Source organism: Marmota monax, unplaced genomic scaffold (assembly GCF_021218885.2).
Source record: "Marmota monax isolate L192 unplaced genomic scaffold, Marmota_monax_Labrador192_F-V1.1 WCK01_AAM20220418_F8-fsc00030, whole genome shotgun sequence".
NCBI lineage: Eukaryota > Metazoa > Chordata > Mammalia > Rodentia > Sciuridae > Marmota > Marmota monax.
This window is the reverse complement of record NW_026691988.1, coordinates 11,057,771-11,077,328: the sequence shown is the minus strand read 5'-3', so window position 1 is coordinate 11,077,328 and position 19,558 is coordinate 11,057,771.

The following is a 19,558-nucleotide window of genomic DNA, read 5'->3' as shown; positions in this document are numbered from 1 at the left end:
CCTTCTGTTTTCATCTACTCCGATAGTGTTTGCATACTAACCTCTGTTGTGAGTTTTATAGGAGGAGGAGAGGGAGCAGCTAGGTTCCAAACTTCCCAAGCTCACACAATTTACAAGCTGCAGACAGAAAATTCAATGCAGAACATCCTGGCCCTAAAGCCTATGCCCTTTATGCTTACATTGTCGGAGGAGAAATATGAACACACACATAGAAATATTTTTAAAAGGAAGAAGGGTGAAGGAAGTAGAGTATTCTCAATATTCTAGATGGTGGATATTTTCACAACTAGTTGAATTGTGGCAAATTAGCCAACAGAAGGTTGAGACCACATTATGAAGAATTCTGTTAAGGGGTCTCACTTTGTACTCAATTGTGTAAACATTGGGGAATCACCAGTGGCTGACCAAGTATGGGGGGTGTTAGGTGTTCAGGGTACAGGCAATGCGGGAGGGGGGGGGGCTCTGTCTATAGAGGATTTTAAAGCTATAATAAGACCTAGTTGTTCTGATTCTAATCATCACCTCCTGCCTACAATTCTAAACAATAAAGTGATAAAATATTCCTCCTCAGGAAAAAAAATCTTTTGTAGATCTTAGTTTTGAACAATTGCCATTATGTGGAGTTTTAATAATATATTATAAGGTTGAATTGGCACATGTTTATTATTTATCCTTACCAAACACTGTGCTCTACATGGAAATTAATTCATGGAACCTCAGTTATAGAGTTGTTCCCCAACACGCCCACAATCAGCTGCAATCTTTCCACAGTGAACTGGGAGTCCTTGTGTTTATCTTAAGCACCATGAAACAGAACTTGAGTTATGGAACTTGGGTCACTTAGAGTTTTGTTATTTTTCTTTAAATGCAAAGTACAAGTGTATTTTTTTTTTTATTTGAGAAGTGGGAATTTTAGTTCATATGTAAAAGAGTCTGAATTTGAGCAATATTTAAAATCATAATCATTCTCTTTTATGTGCTTTTTTAGAGCAAAAGATTAAACACTTATGTTGATTATCAATTACTACATGTAAATAATTTCATCACACAGAGGAAGGGAGGGAGGCAATTATAAAAAAAATGACCTAGTCAAGGTGTCAAAAATGCTAAGAATTTCAGGGCACAGTGGTGCATGCCTGTAATCCCAGTGGCTAGGAAGGCTGAGGCAGGAGGATTGTGAGTTCAAAGCCAGCCTCAGTAAAAGCAAAGGGCTAAGCAACTCAGTGAGACCCTGTCTCTAAATAAAATATAAAATAGGACTAGGGATGTGGCTCGATGGTCAAGTGCCTCTGAGTTCAATCCCCAATATCCGCCTTCTCAAAAATGCTAGGAATGCCACTGAGAGTCACTGATTATTTTTGAAAGGAGGAGTCAAAAAAAAAAAAAAAAAAACCAGTCATGATGAATCATGAAAGATTCATCGTTATGCCAATATATGGTTGTATATATGTCTAGTTACCAGTATGTTCTAACTAGAGAAGAAAAATAGTGAAGTATAAGTTGTCAAAGGCAATAAAATGTTTCAATTTACAGGAACTAGTCTGGCACAAGGCCTTCATAGCCTGATATATTTTCATGGAAGAATATCCATCTTACCCCCAGCTAGTCTGTCTGTCCATGAAAGCAGACAGTTCTCGTTTTCAATCACCAGCAGAGAACACTGCACTTCAGGGAGTTGGTAGGAAATAATGCAATTTAGAGGTATTTGTCACCCAATATCTTGGGAAATGTCAGCTGAGAAAATCATTCTTTAGGGTTTTTTGTTAAGGATGCATGGTTGTCACAACCTATATTGTTGTTTATGATATCGAGTACACTTCCCAGGGAAGGCTGCACAGCTGCCTTCTACAGAAGACCGTCCTGGTCTGATGACTGACTTGCTTCAGCCAGTGAAAGGTCAGCAAATGTGATAAGTGTGCTGGACAAAAGTTTTGAAAGCCAGTGCATGGTTTGCCATGTTCCTTCCCCAGTCTCTAATCATGAAAGCATGGAGCCTCCACTCAGATTCCTAGTTGACTACAATGAACAGAACTTCCCTACCCACCCGCTGTCCAATGTATGATGAACATGTTGCATGAACAAGAAATAAACATTCTAGTTTTAAGCCACTGAGACTTTTCTGGTGTTTTGGTATCACAGTACAAACCAGTCCAACTTAATTGATAGAGTAGTCCTTCCCTTTTGGCAGATTCTCAGATCTATCCCCCAAACTTTACCAGATCATGGACTCATTGTATAGATATCAGTTGATGTGAGGATCAGTTGTCACAGCTCTTGATGTGAAGATCATCTGTACTGAAACACATGGTAAGCATGCCTCATGAAACTCAACCTGGTCCACACTTAAGAAAACTTAGAATGGATCAGGGTCATTATAGTCACAACTTGATAAACACCCAAGAGGTCTTTGCCTGGATTAAACCCCCAAGAGTCTTTGGCTGGATTTCATGCTAAGAGTAGTTATGATTTAGATATGAGGTACCCCCAAAAGCTCATGTGTGAGACAATGCAAGACAGTTTAGAGGTGAGATGATTGGGTTATGAGAGTTTTAACATAATCAATGTATTTATCCCCTGATAGAGATTAATGGGTGGTAACTGGAGGTGGGTAGGGTGTGGCTGGAGGAGGTGGGTCCTGGGGGGGCATGCCTTTGAGATATGTATTTTATTCGTGATGAGTGAAGCCCTTTCCCCTGCCTCTCTTCCTGGTGCCATGTTCTGAGCCTGCTTTTTTCTACCACGCTCTTCCACCACGAAGGTCTGCTTCACCTTGGGCACAGAGCAAAGGAGTCAGCCTTCTCTAGACTGAGACTTCTGAAACCATGAGTGACAATAAACTTTCCCTCCTCTAAATTGTTCTTGTCAGGTCTTTTGGTCACAGCAACAAAAAGGTGACTAGAACAGTTCTCAGGAGAAAAATGAACTATTTTGTCTCTTAAACACTGTGGGTTGTATACCTGATCAAGTACCTCATCTACTTCAGTTGGTTGCCAGGAAGCTTAGACCCAAGTTTTCTGCATGTGTATAAGCCTTTGCAGGATCCATTTTTTTATTTAGTCTTCATTTTTATTTTGTGAATGTACTTTTATGTTATTTTCTTTTTTGTTTTATAATTTTTACTTGGTATATTTTATTTAATCTTAATATCATTTTCAAGCCCTTTAAAGAACAAATTGTGGGTAGAAGAAAAAAAGAAAGAAAGAAATCTTGTAGATCAGTATTGTTGCCATGGTATTGACTATTTCTAAATATGTAAATGTTATGATCTATGTCATGTTACACAAATTGCTCCTAATGAATATTTTTGTTTCTTTGAATCAATGATCAACCTATTAGAAGGAGTTCCCTTGAATCTGAGCCCTGAATAGTTCACAGCTAAGTCAAATTGAAGAGATTTTTGCTTGGGAACAGCTCTACGAGTTGCATTTACATTGGAAGGTTTTTCGAAGAAGCTTTTGAGGTTCAAAATGAACAACCTAATTCTTTTAATGAATTAATCTAATACTTTATAACTCAAATCGAGCTATCCTTCATACTGAGTAAAATATTAAGCACTATTAAATTACATAAAGGCATGATAAGTATACCCCTAGATTTCTGGAAGTTTTAATAGTCCCACCCGGGGAATTCAATTTGGTAACTAAAGCAACAAGCATAAACAACCTAAAATGGACAAAATTTCTCTGGTCCAGCTACAGACCTGGTGACTGAGGAACTCAAAATCAAAGGATGGTTACTGTGAGAGTAGGAGGTGAGAATTGAGTCAGGTCTATTCATCCCTATTCCTTCAAAGTCCCCCTTATCACTCTTTCCTCCCCCTCCTCCCTTACACATAAAAAAAAAAATCTGCTAATTAAAATGTCTGACCCAGGGAGACTGAGCCTCTGCCCTGCTGGAGGGGCCCTCCAGAGTTGGGCCTCAGGACCCCTATGGCTTTTTTCTGGCTTAGGTGCAGATCTGCCAGTTGTAGACAGACCCTTTCCCAGCACCAAGTATGTTGGGGTCACTGGGAAAGAGGAAACTTATGAATAAATTTGAAAGGGGTCTGAAAATTTAGATGAATGCCAACAGAGTCCTTTGTGACTAAAATTAAGCAGTCATTGCCATAGAGGACAAACGTTTTAAAGGACTCAGGCCCACGGCAGCCTCCTGAGGCTTCTTCCAGGAGGCGGAGGTATGCGTCTGTGCTAAATGGCTTAATTTTCTTAATCAACTATTTCATTGTGAGTTTTTAATTTCATTCCCATGCCTATTTTTTTTTCATTTTGCCATAATACAGCTCTAAATACCGTGGCAAACATTTGACAGTTTGCTCAGCAGGTGCTGGGCTCTGCAGAGCCTGTGGAGCTCTCTACCTCTTATTAATTGGGTTTCAAAATGTGTTCTTGTGTGAACAGAAGCTAAGATGGGACTATTGTACCTGTCAACATGAAGCTGGGCGAAATAAAATATTTGGAATGTGTTTTAAAATAACTCATGGTGAGCTTGATCAGTAGAGAATTTAAAAGCAGAAATATTCTTTCATGTTGAAATAAATAATCACGCAATCAAAACAGTAATAAAAATTAAAGAAATGATGGGGTTTGTTCAAGGTTCTTCAGTATTTGGTAACAATGAGAATATTTTCTGTGTGCATAACAGGTTATGCATTGATGAGATATTTCCTAAACATCATCTTAATTAAAAAAAAAAAAAAAACTGGGGAGGTGGAAACTATTTTGAAAATCAACAAATAAGGCTCTCTAAATACTTCTGAGTGTTTCTAATTTAATTTTTGTCTCCATTGGGGAGAGTTTTGGGTTTTTATCCCCCCTTATCAAGAAAAGGCCTAGATCTGAAATTTCCCATTCTGGTTTCGAAAAGCTCTACCCAGTCTGGACCCTCTGAGGAATAGATCTCTCTTTCGCTGAAGCAGAAGTGGCTTTGTGACTCTTTCCTTTTTTTTATATACATCCTTCAAGTTAAATGAACTTTAATGACATACATTCTAAAACCCCCTCCTAGGGCAGGAGATCAAAGGGAGGTGAGGAGAGAGCAAGTCCAAGTTGAGGAAAAGCTCAGAGCTGTGTCAGGCCCTCTCTTGTCATTACCACTGTCACTTCCATCATTAACTGCTCAACTATGAAATAGTGAATTTAGTCTGTGTCCTCCTGAGGGACCATGTAGGCAGTTCCCCTAGAAAAGTAAAAACGTCTTTGTGTTCAAAAAAGAGTACACTATTATTGTAAAAATCTTGAAGAGTTGTAGAAACGGATGAAGTGAAGAAAAAAAAAAACTCAGAAATTCTACTCTGAGAGATGGCCACTGTTAACAGTGTGGTCTTTCACCTAACTAAACATTTTTGCATGAATGCATCTCTCTCTCTCTCTCTCTCTCTCTCTCTCTCTCTCTCTCTCTCTCTAATAAAGATAGAGCCACATTGAATAATGTGTTTCAACCTCCTTTTGTGCACTTGCCACTGTATCAAGGACAATATTTTCATTTGATACATAGAACTTTTATGTCTTTTAAAATATCTGCTCAGTATTTCCCCGGATGGATGGAAAAAGAATTTTTGAACTCAATTCCTCTGGAAAACTTTTATGATGTTTCTGATATGTCCATGTTACAATCACATAGGTGAATATTTTTGGAGGACAGAGTTCTAAAACCAGAACTATAAAGTTAAAAATTTTAAATGGTGCTACATATTTCTGAGTCACTGCCAAAAAAATTGTGACAATTCACATTCCTATTAGATGTATGAGAAAATATGCCCTTCCACATATTTTATGTATTGCTAATCTGAAAGATGAAATATATCTCTTTGCTGTTTAGATTTGTATTTTTAGCTGGGTTATTTGCACATTTTACTTGGGATTTTTATAGCATTAAGTCATTTCACCAAGGGATACAAACAGCTCTGAATTTATGAAGTTTTACTTTATATTTTTCAGTATTTTCTGGATAGATAACTTGCAATTTTCTCAGTAAATTTCTATGTATAACATACTTTTATTGCTGATGAATTATTTTTGTCATCATATTTTCAAGTGAATTTAGTAATATAAATAATATCTATTGTTGTATATCTAGCCTCTTTACTAAATTCTATTAGTTTAGTGATATTCAGTTGGTTTCAGCTGCTTTTTGTTTAGTTTCTTAGGTAGATTATCAGAATGCTTCAGGTGATAAATGGTGCTTTTCCACTACATATATAATAAATCTGATAATCTCCTCATTTCTAATTTCAGAATTCAGTGAGAATGGCTTTAGTTTTTCAGAGGTCATGATAGTTTTATTTTAACAACTATATGAGGCCTTTGATCACTTTAAGAATCTAATTGCAGTACCTCCTTCTCCACCCTCCCATATACACGTGCTACACAAACAAGCAAATTTTTCATGTATTTTTAGTTAATGCATACAACCTCTGAGGCTGATGACCATACACAAAACACACCCTGACACAGCCATAACTGACATAACTAAAGTTGAGTCAATAGGACTGGCCAAAAGGAAAATTTCCAAGTAGGTGAAGGGTGTCAACTTAATGCTTCAAGCATTTGTTGAGCTCTCTGTCTCATTAGGGGTTCTAGTTACCCAACAGAAGGGTTAGCTTTCCAGTGCAATTAAAAACAGATCCTCTGCAAGGCCCTGGCTTGTAAACTCTCCTCAAATTACTCTCAGTCTATCCAGAAAGAGAGGCAGAAAAGTAAACAGAACAACATGAAAGTGATATTAAAGATGTGTGCTTTCTGGATGAGAACATACCTGGATGCTGTCTTTCATCAACTGTGGGAAGTTTTACTGAGAATATGCCTTTTGGAGTGAGATTTAAAAGATGGAATTTTACAAATAGTTTGAAGGGGCAGGAAAAGAAACAAGAGCGAAGGTAGTTTTGCCCAGTATATTTGTAGAATGATGGGCAGTCCCCTGTGCACAGAAAAAGTGCAAAGATTTTCATTGCACTGTCTGAAAGGGCTTTGTTTTTTTTTGTTGTTGTTGTTGTTGTTTTTGTTTTTTGGTTTTTTTGTTTTGTTTTGTTTTGTTTTTTTACGGTAGCCTTGGACAAAATAGCACAGTCTTTATAAATCTTTCAAAATAAAGATTCCTCAGAAACCTCACACAAATTGCATAACTCTTCCACTATTTTGTTTCAGAGTAAAAACTTCATAGACATGAGCATGCTTACCTTTGGCTTACCAATTTAGTCCTTTTGTTCCTTTCTTACTTAATAGATCCAGAATATCTGAATATTCTCTGCTGAGAATGCCTTGAGGGTTTTCTTTGTCTGGTATCAATCTCAGAGACCTCTGGTTGAATGCATAGTGGAAATTGTTAGCAGTTGCTAGAAATTTGGTGTGAAAAAGCCAGCTATGGGGGAGATCAACCCAGAAATACCAATTATCCATTTTACACCCATTCAAAGGAAAGAGACCATGTCTCTTGGGAATTTTTACTTACCTTCTATTTATCTCAGTTAAAGTCCTTGGATATGTTTGTTCATGAACAGCATGACTCTTTCCCTGTTATTTCTATCAATTCATTATTTTTCCTGTCTTGGGGTCCCCTGTAGATTATAATTTTCTCCATGGTTTTCTCTTCTTCACTATTCACAAGCAGACTTCAACACATGTCCGCAGACTACTTTATAAATCAAAAATCTATTTTTTCTTCCATAGTTTGTTTGTCTTCCATTCTCAATTGAATCAGAATATGGAGGGCAGGGGTGTTGCAGAGAGGGGATTATGGCTGATATTAATATTTTTAAAAGCTTCTAAAATGATTCTCATGAGCTGCCAGGACTGAGAACCACTAGGGCCAACAACATCTCATCAAGTCCACATGGTAGCCCTCATGGTTCACCTCCCTATTTCTGCCACCCACCCCCGAACTCTCTCTATAATTCAATCTCACTTTTTCCTGAAAAACAATCAGTAGCTTGGCAATGACCACTATAGCATCACAATTTTTTAATAGTTGCAAATGTCCATGAATTTTCATAGTTGAAATGCTGAAAGCATGCATGAAAAGGAAAAAGATCTTCAATAAAATATAGCTTTCTTTGTCTTTTTCCCAACTTAATCTCACCAATGCAAATCTACTGGGTTTCTGTGCCTTGTCCATTGACAATTTGTTTTTGTTTTTTTCTTTTAACTGTGGTTTCCAGCATATTTATCTAGTATGATAAAAAGGACAATGATACGTAAATTTTGATGTGCAAAACACATTAAGAAGAAAAAAAAGTCACAATAATACTAAGGAACTCCTAAAAGAATTTCTCATTTCTCTAGAACATGGTGGAATCTAAATATTACCCAGAGTAATCCATCGTGAAAATGCTTAGATATTCTGAGGATTTTAAAATGTATCTACTTGGTTTTCTTTCTCCTCTTATTTCCTTAGCTTTATCTGTACCCTTTAAGTCACTCTTGCATTAGTAAACTCTTTGTTAGTATTTGTCAAATTATTCTTAGATTTAGCTACCTTCCGTTTTGTTATTATTGTAGTCCTAGCCTCAAAGTTTATTGTATTACATTCTTCACAGATGATCCTAAAACAAGCTGTTTAATAAGCATATAATTACAACATATACAATTGAAAATTTTTTTCAGAAAATGCCAAGTAGGTTGTGAGACCAATGGAGAATTATAAAGGATATAATACAAAAGCCATCGTAAACTTGCTCTTTTTCTTCCAGACTTGTTCCTCTTGGTTCTATTCCTCTCTGACTCCTTGTTCACCAAGCATCAATAGGTGACAAGGGGATTCCTGGTTCACATGACAGTGGAATAAACTTGTGTGTGTTGACTTCATCAAATGCCCTTTTTCTCTCAGTGCATTGCTAATTTCATTGAATGAGTTCCAATTAAGTGATAGTGCTTTAAGGGCAGTGTATTTCCCCAAATCAAAATGTCATATTTGTGCTTTAAAGCAATTTAAAATAATAGAAATTATAGTAGGTCAAAAACAATTTTCCCAATCTCAGTTGATATCACGTCCACAAATAGCATAAATTAATTTCCATGCAAAAGCTCAACTATTTTGTACTAAAAACTATTTTGGGCTTAGCACTAATTTCCTGCTCTAAGTCTTGTAGTTTCCACATTTGTGAAACCAGCAAACTAGAGAAACATAAAACTGTTGTGTCCTTGGGGCCTAAGGACCTCAGGAATTAATGAGTTAATAATTTACACACAGCACCTGTTCCTTAAGGGGAAATAGCCTTTATAACACACCACCAGTATAAAGTTAACATAACTAATGATGACAGAAGTAGCAAACTCCATTTATTTTGTGATGTGTATGGCATTTCGATTCTACAAATTCTGCCCTAACATGTGGTAGTGTTTAACCAATACTCCTAATAATATTTATAAGTAGATTGAGAATTAGCTCGCAAGTGCAATTCAGAAAGTTTATTTTGATGATTTGTTTTTCATGTTCTGTGAAATGAATCGTATTAGAGGTCACAGAAAGTGCCTTAAAGGGCACTGCTTTAATATTTAAAGTGAAGCTGATCTAGTTGAATGTTATAATAAGATACACACGACTGGCACCTCCCCTGAGAGTCCAACTCTGTAACTTTCTGCCTGGTTAGCCAAATTGTTGCATAATACACAGAAAGATGGCAAAAGGCAGAGAAAATGGTCTCTGTGTTTATTGTTTTTCATTTTTAACCATGGAAAAGAAGTAAACAAACTACTATATGTGAAGACAAAGCAGGAATTTGGAACTAACTTCAGAGCTAGCTAAACCCTAGTTTATTGCAACATGAATGAAACTCCTACCAAGTATATTTAATTTGATCCTGCAAACCCTTAACCTTTTTAGTGACTTAAACACAAGAAGATAAGAAAGAAAAATAACTGTTGTCAGCCAAGCTGAAGGCAGTCAGATCTCAAGGTTGAGATCAACTCCCCAAACACATCACTGAACACACACCTCCAACCTCTAAATGACAATTTCCTCCTCCACAACCCATCCCTTATATTCCAACTACCCCACTACACATACACACACACACACACACACACAGAGTTGCAGAGGAATCATGCAACTATTTCAACAACATTGGTAAAAGTTAACAGCTTAAAGAGAGGAGGAAAGAATGTAGAAAAGGTCAAAGAGGAAATACTTCAATAAAGTAACTTCATGAGAAACAAAATACAAATTCACATCTACTTTTCTAAGTCGGTTCTCTAGGTAATGACTTTGCAAAACTTCTATTTGAAAAGAAAAACAATACACTTTATATTATAGGTTTGTCAACTTCAGGAACCATTTGAACATGTTTTGAATTTTAAAATACAGTTAAAGTTCATCTGTGTAAAGGAGCTTAGTAAAGGAGCTTTCTGGATCAGAAATAAGAGAATAGGAATGCATGTTAAGTCTATAACAGGGTTTTTAGATGGAGTTTTCTTATAAAGAAAAGACAGTGCTAGATTAAGTGTAAATAAGTCAGAAACACACATCAGATGCTCCAATTCCTTACCAAAGAGGAAAAATTTTAATTCAAGTAACAAAACACTTTCCTTTACCTCAGCAAGTGATTTCATAGAATCCTCCCATACCTGCCCAGAGAGTTTAAGATTTTTACACCCCTTTATTAGACAGTAATTTGTCTCTAATTTTCATCTAACTTATTTTTTCTGCCTCTGAAGTTTGGCTTAACTATCCCATTTTAGAAAGTATAAACAGAAACATAAGCAGGTGATCATTTTGAACCTACTGTACCTGAAGACAGCTGAATTATCATCAAAACAAAACACACACCATAATGTTTAGGTGCTACCTTCAAGCATTCATTTTCCCCACAGGAACACCTTGTCCTTACACCATGGCCATCTGAGAATACATGCGAGGATGCCTGTACGCTTCATATGCTAAAAGAGCCAGTATTGTGATTACATTTATTTTATTCTCCCCACGGTATCAAAGTGTTTGGAGTATTAGTGGCAGAAGTTTGTAGATATCAAGGAATTCCCTATAAAGACTCTGCTGTGGTCTGCAGGCAGATAATTTTTGTCCCTGTATCATATAAGTAAATAAGGCCTGGAGGCAACAGAAATGGCTTTTCTGACATCCAGACTATGGTAAAGCCCATTTACTTCATAAAGCATTTTTCTTCTTTTTCACAAAATGTTAAGAATGTTAGCTATGTACTTCCTAGACCATAGCAGATTAGAAGCTACAAAAGGAAAACTAATAGAACGGAGTAATAGAGCAGGCACCCCCCCCCCATGACAAAGATTAATAGCTAGCAGAAAAACTACCAAAGGCAGACACATAAAATATAGTAATTTGAGATAATATAGAGATTTCTTGGAGGGGAAAACTTCTCCATACTTTTAATGGGCCATAAGTGCATTGGTACATTTATATTTATAGTTATACCTGAATCATAAAAATAGTTATATGTGCTCTTTTAAGATGTTTAAGAAAGCAGAGATTTCAAATATAATTATGTTTCCAATAAGAATAATCCTATTTTTAAAAGGTTTGATGTTTAAAAGGGCATAACTTTCAGGTAGTATTTAGAAAATTTGATTTTACAGGAGACCTTCTTTTCTGTCAATCACAATATGAAATAGTATTTGATGTTAATATAATAGTAAAGTTCAAATTAGAATTTTGTTGAAGTAAAATTATCAAGAGTTCAAGTAAAAGACCAGGATAAGTTTTATTTGTAAGAGAATGAACCTATTCTTACATGGAGTATGTACAATGAGTAAGACAAGATTTTGTTGGCTGTCCTGGTTTTATTGTATTCTATCTAACCAATTAACAATGCTTACAGAAAGAGATGACAATAGTTGCGTGAACCCCAAAGATGTGGGGGTTATCAGAAGACGGTGCCTTGCTACCAACTTCACTTCCTAGTTTGGCTTGATCCTGCATTTTTTCTGGTCAAAGGAATTTCTTCATTTAAAGAAATCTTGATTTTTTTTTAGATTATTTACTCATACATATATGCATGCCAGCTGATATAGAAGTGTAAACCATTCCTGATATTATGTTTTTGCCAGGGGCAGGAAAGAGGGATATTGGGCAGGATGGTGATGTCTAGCTAAGGTATTTTAGGAGGCAGGCAAAACAGGCTAAATATGAGTTTTCTTAAGCAGAGCAATTGGAAAATAATTTATGAGCTGATGAACATCCCCTAGTTAAGTGGTTGATTTGGCCCCTTTTTTTTTCCTCACATGAGATGCCCCGGCTGTAGATCACCATTATCCCATTACCCCATCATCATACCATATTGTATAATTAATTCCATCATGCCTTGCAGCCTAGTGGCAAATTAATATCACAAAATACCAGTAATACCACACTAACGTCTGTGGCTCAAATGAGGGGAGAGCCCAGTGTAGGTTGGATCTCAGTAGCCAAGCTGATGACTTACATCTGATCCAGATGTCTGAAGTCATTTATAGACAATTCTCTAGTCTAGACAATTAGTACTAACATTGAAGCAATTGACTTACCTGCTGACAGTCTGAATCAACAGATAATTTATGACTTGAACTTCCATAATTATTTTAATAGCCTTTTGGTACCCTTTCCATTCTATTTATGATAACATGAACATTTAAAATGAGAACTCCTCACTTAAGGAAAAGAATGTGAAGTTCTTAAAAGAAATATTTAAGAAATCGGAGACCTGCCCATTTAAGAAGAACCATATTAAACAATTCTTGCTTTACTCCTTTTGGCTCACTCGTTTGGAAGCATACAGGGCTCTTTTTCACCATTCTGAATAATTATTATCTCTTCTATTGCAACTTGTTCATTGCCTATATTAAGATGACCCTCAAAAATCTCAAAGATCAACTTGCTCTTCATTGTCTTGCTATTTTTAATACTAGGAGCTGAAAGAAGTGCCATTTCTTTAAGTTTTGATTTCCCACCACTAATAAGGTCAAGAATTCTACACTCAGAGCTCAGGTCTGCAACCAAAACAGTGCCATCCTATGACCACTCTGTTTTCATTCACTGCCTGCCATAGGAAGGTGTTCCCATTGGCAACATAGAGAAAAGACAAACGTCACAACTGCATAGCATTGGACCAACGAAGAATGTAGAACAAGGACAGATTTTGTGAGGAAAAAATAAAAATAAATTATTTCTATCTACCTAGCTAACTAAAGAAACTATAGCTCAATGTTAAACTGCTATACTTTACAACATACCACAGAGAATACCAAAGAAAATATTGCCTGGGGAGATACATGTTCAAACCTTCCCATCCGCAGCTGCTATCAATTATTCTGCCCTAATGTGACCAGAAATCTTGGTTTTTTCAATAGAGAAATATGAGTTGTAAAAGAATCCTTATTGGCCACCCCTGCATTCCCCTCTCCACCCCCCAACCTCCTGATTCTGTTTTGCTTTTCCAGCATTTGAATGTCCAAGTACTTTGTATTCTAGCCCACTGGGAAGTTAGAAAAGCAAACAGAGCTAGTTTGAGGGTACAGGAGAGATTTTGTGGCTTTCAGAGGATCTCCATTGGATTACAAAAGCTCATAAAAGGGTACCTTCACCCTAAATGTTATATAAACAGAGCTCTGTCTCTGGGTGTGATTTACACCCTTATTGAAGATCTTGAATCTTCCTTCTCTCCATGCTGAAAGATAAGTGAAGGACAAAAAGACTATTTAGAACAGTTAACCTGATCATTTTTTAAAAGATGTGTTCAAATCACTGAGGCTGGGATCCCGTTTGTCAACCAAATTGTCAGGAAATAATTTATTACTGACAAGAACAAAGTGTGCAGCTGAATATCCCAAACAACAGCATGCTAAATGAGCCAGAGACTTGTTATAAATATCTTCCCCAGGACTGCATTTCCTATAGTCTAAAACTATTTTAAAAGCAGCATGGTGTAATGGAAAACAGTATAGTACTGGGCATCAGGATATAGGCATTTTCTTTTGCCTGTTCTAGTAACTAGCTTTGCTATCCCCTCATCTCCTAATTTTGTAAAAATAAATAAAATAAAATAATGAGAGCATGTACTGGGTGATCTCTGAATTTCTTTTAAACTCAGAAATTCTGTGCTGACAACATTGATATCCTATACAAGGAAACCAGCTACCCAAATGTTATACAAATTAATCTAGGCTCATTCAAAAGAAAAGAAAACAGAATTTCAAGAAAAGAAGAGTAGCTCTAAAATAGCTTTTTGATTTTTCTGTGAATTATACAATCAAGAAATTATTCTTCCAGCAAGCTAGTATGACAACCTTGAAAGGCAAAAGATGTTAATACCAAATCAAAGAGACAAAGCAATTAGGAATTAGGACTCCACTTAAAAAAAAATTATAAAAAAGAAGGAGAACCAACCAAATCTCTCTTCTCAAGAACTGTCTTTTACGTCTGTTGCAGTCTACCATAGACAGTCCTGTGCACACGCACCTCTAGACTGTAAGCTCCCAGGTGGCACGGACCATACAGTTTTCAGGTTTATATTCTTCATAGTGCTTTGTTCAGAAAGGTGCTTAGTAAATTCATATTCAATTAAATCCTGTTTTCAATGTATTGGATAAGTATGGTAAATACTTAACTGGTATAATCAATCAAACTCAATTTAGCCTTTTGTAAGTCTGAATTTTAGATGAATCCCCAAACTTACGTCCTTAAAAATGACTTGGAAGAACATGATTGCATATAGAACCTGTGAAATTTTTAAAGAATCAGGGGGCTTTTTTTTTACCACCTTGAAAGAAAGAAAAACAAATAAGTATGAGGTCTTATATTTTATTAGAATTTTCCTGTCTTTCATTCATCAGATATTTAGTGGATGTCAGACTCTCCAAGCCTCTGTTTATACAAATGTGAATAAGACATAGTCCCTGCCTTCCACAGCAGAGTGTTTATAGTCTACAGAGAGAGAAGGTCAATTATAATACAGCAGATCACTGTGGCAATAGTGATATGAGCACATTTCACTGGAGTGTATAAGGGAGAATCTGTGTAAATGAGAATCTACTGAGCCTTCAGGAGACCATGGAGGAGATAACGGCTAAGGTAATTCAGGAGCTAGGATCTTATAGATGTGTAGACAAAGGTGGAAGCATTTTAAATTTATTTAAGAAACTTTATATAATTTTTATACACCCAGCATTCTTCAAAGCACTTTAAAATAGCAACTCCTTTTACATAGCAACCAGAGAGGGAACTCTCATCATCCTCATTTCACAAACAGGAAACCAATACACAGTGAGGAGAAGTAACTTTACAGGTTGAATAGCAAGCAGGAGGCAGAACTAGCATTAGAACTCAGACACCCCGGGATCAGAGTTCATAATTTTGACCTTCTAGTTACATGCTGCTGCTCCAAGCCCAAGAGGCTAGTGAGCTCTCTCCTTTTCCATATTGAGTCCTTGCCTCAACATCCGATGCATCGATTATTTATTGTGTACTCAGGAGTCATCTGTCTCCCTTACCACACTACAAGTGTTGCATGGATACGGACCACGAGAACTCACTGCGTGTTGTAGGCAGGAGAGGCATGTGTTCCTACTTTAGAGAGAATACGCCGGTTGAAGTAGAAAGGACGTCCATTTTCTGCTTTTCTGGTGTATCTGATCTTTAAATGGAAGTTTCAGCCCAACACATTCTAAAGAGAGTAGACAGACGAAGAAATAAAAATGTTTCTAAGTAGATCTACGGAGATCTACTTTAGATGACTCTCCAATGCCTCAACCACATCGAAGGGATAAAAAGGTCTCTAGTTAAAATTTGGGGAGAGGAAAGGATTTACTCCTAGAGGCCTTTGTTCTGAGTCACCACCACCCTGTCTCTGCTCCAAGGGAATGGAAAGATAACCTTAAACTCAAAACCTCACTCAAAAAAAAAATTTTTTTTTTCCAAGAGAGAATGGTAGCAAGTTCTGTCCTCTCCACTCATGGCTAAACAAAGCAACTGTAGTAGGACTATTCTGAAGAACTAATATTTATCCTCTGTGTTGTAACTTAGTGTCTGACTCCCATCTGAAAATCACAGGGTAAGAGATGGGCTGATTAGTTTTCCTGACCGGATACAAAGAAGAGGGACTGTGTTGAGATAGAGCAGCAGGCACTGAGTCCCTGGAACCCAGAATATGTGAGCATGGATAAGGGCCTGTGGTAGCAATTGTGAGTCTGCATCTGAGCCAGCAAAGCCCCCCCGCCCTAGTTCCACTGACAGGGTCCCAGGGGATGGACACACCTAAAACAAACTACAGTTTCTGTTAACTGCACAGGGCTTACAGGCTGGGGAAGGCACAGCCTCAGCAGGAAAGTGCTGCTGAGAGACCCTCACTGACCTGGGGGTGGACCTGCTAAGTCCACAGAGAGGGTGATGCTGGATCATCAGAAGAATGTCAGGCAACAGGGATTTCCCAGACACCTCTTTTTCTCCATCTTCCACCACTGCCAGATTTGGGAAGATTCAAAATCCCAAAGTTAGCCAAAGGAGGGAGGAGGAGTAGAAATAATGCAAGGATGAGTGACAAAATTGACCTTACTCTCCTTGACCTTACTCTCCTTTCCTAATATCAGGGGAAGAATTTTATTTGGGACATCATGATTCAAATGTAATAGTGTGTTGTGATTTAAAGGTAAATCCTTTTCTTTCTTTTTTTAAATCTAAATGTGGCCTGAGAATTTCTTGGGAGCTTCCAATAACCACAAGTGGAAAAACTTCCGCCACAAAATCAATTAAAAGGGATATTGAAAGGACAAAAGTAAAGACGCACTGTGGTCACCTAACAATGACAACTGGCATTCATTGGAAACTGTAGATATACCCAATATAGGATGACCCAACCCAGTCAAGAGCCAGAACCAGGCTTATAAGAGCTTCCAAAATTCTGGTTACCCCAAAACTTTCAAGAGATTCTAGAGTGCTACTCTGGATTACCCACAAAGCATACATGCTGCTGGACACAGTATGTACACCTGTGATCCCAGGAGGCTGAGGCAAGAGGATTGCAAGTTCAAAGCCAGCCTTAGAAAAGGCAAGGCAATAAGCAACTCAGTGAGACCCTGTCTCCAAATAAAATCCAAAATAGGGCTGGGGATGTGGCTCAGTGGTTGTGTGCCCTTGAGTTCAATCCCTCGTACTGTCCTTCCTCTGGAAAAAAAAAAATGCTTACATCTAATTTTCCTGTGGCAAATAACTCCATCCATGCAACTTGCAGGCTTGAAGCCTTGGTGTCCTTTGCAGTCACAGTTGCCCAACCTGAGAAAGCAGGCTTCCCCAGGAGGTTACTACTGAAAGCTAAGGACACTCACACCGTTCGCTGGCCTCTGTGCTGACAGGATTTAAGCCACACACTGCTGGACTGGCACACCCTTGCCAGGACTGCCTGCATCTCACCTCATGTCTTGCCACGCGTTTTCTGGCTTTTCTCCTGCAATACGATTCTTAGCACTACTCACCATTCCTTCACCAGAGAGAGTTTCAGCTCCTCAACGGGCTTTGGTGTTACTGCCCCTCCATCTAGAACTCCCTGTGCTTGCCCCTGCCTTTAATCTGGAAGCTGGGTGTGTGATTTAGAGCGTGAACCTAGAATAAAACATACTGGATTTGAATCTGACATCCTCTATTAAGTATCTTCTTGACCATGGATAAGCCAATTAGTCCTTCTAACCTCAACTTCCTCATCTGTAAAATGAAGATAATATTATTATCTCATAAGATCGTGGTGAGGATTAAATGGCATAATGAACAAAAAGTATTTAACCTATGGCCTGAAGTACTCAATAAATATTTGCTGAACAAATTGAACAAGTGGGCGAGTGAATCCTCGTACATACCTAGTTGCCCCATTGGAAAGCTGTTCCCTCCACTACTAAAGTAAAGTCCTAACGGCCTGCAAAAACCTAGACCAAGTGACTAGGTTCATTATAGGGAATGACCTCTCACTGTCTCAATGCCTTGATTTCCAGGATGTACTGGTAACTGAGAAAACCATGCATTTTGGCACCATTGGTAAAGGAAAATCACCATGTTAACTTTTGTGTAGAAAGAATGGGGGAGAAAACCATATAATAAGTATATGCATGTATTTCTGTTAAGTGGAAACACTGAAAGAATAAACTAGAAACTGCTAGTAGTGACATTGGCATTTGGCCTTCCTAAAGAATAAGGTCCTGTTCCACCATGCATAAAAGTGATATGGATGTTGTGCACTGGGGAAACATTGTTTAAGACTGCAATTTTGTGTGAAAACAACCACTAGTTGACTCAGTTATTTTATTCTTAAAACCCATTTTATAAGAGGGGAAAGAGGAGAGGAAAATAGATTTTGCACTGTGTCAGGGTCCTAGTTAAGCACTTTATATATACATGAACTTACATGATCTTCAGAGTACTGACTGACACTATTGTGCAAATAAAAAAACTGGAGATCAAGGTTCAGCTAGCTAGTAAATATGGAGCTGGGCTTCAGACTCTGAGTTCTGAGCCCTGCATTCTTCCAGTCACACTGTGTGGCTTCTGTATATCCCCCCATTTGGTAGCTGACATGGAATGATGAAGCAGAAGAACACTATGTCATCATTAAACTTATGGATTAAGATATCCAACAGCATCACTCCAGGACAAAGTTTGGTTTCACATCAGTAGAGATCCTTCATACTAAGGCCTAAATTATTTCTTGAACACAGCACTTCAGCCAGTCATGAACTTACATGCATTTGCTGTCCTCTGACTTTATTTCCACATATTTCTACATGTATAACCCAATATTTCATTAAATTCTGGACTAAGGCTATATGAAATCCATTGAGCTAATTTTGGAATGAATTATCTTAATCAGTAAATACTGATTTCTAATTACCACTACTTTCTATGCTTTAATACAACTCTGGAAAATGAGGTGATAAGCTTTATGTAATTTTCTAGAAAGTTTTTAGAAAATTATATTAAGATTACCAGCTTCTCTTTTTTCCCTGAAGTCTACTTAAAAAAAAAAAAACTGAGATAAATATTATTGTGTATCTATTTTCCACTGGGTAAAAGGGAGTTAGTTTCCATTTCTATTGTATTCCATATTAGATAAATTTACAAGCAAATATATAAAAATTTTGTGTTGTATCAGTGAAAACTTTGGAGCTTAGACATTTCACACAAGTTTAAAAATGATACTTCCTTACCATCATTTAGGAAATCTTGGGCTTCATTCCACCATACTAGTGATGTTTCCATGAAGACCGTTGATGGATAAAATGTAAATAGGATCAGAATCAGTAGTCACACATTCCCTATGTCCTTGTTTATCTATGCCAGGCCCAGGTCTCCATTACTCTTCTTTCTCTACATATTGCTCTTAAAGTCATTTTTGTCTTGACTAGTATTATTTTCAAACCTCAGCTCAGTTTCAGCTTGAACCTATTAACTGATTTAAGCTGCTTTTGTTGATGCTGTTGCAGTTGGTCAGTGATCTTATGTCCTTCTTCCCATCTTATTTACACACCGTCTGAACTCTGGCATCAGGGACAAGTGAAGTCACACAAGTGAAAATATTTCCGTAAGCCAATGTTATTACAGTCTTAAATTTAAATGACACAGTATGGTTGGTAGAAGGACT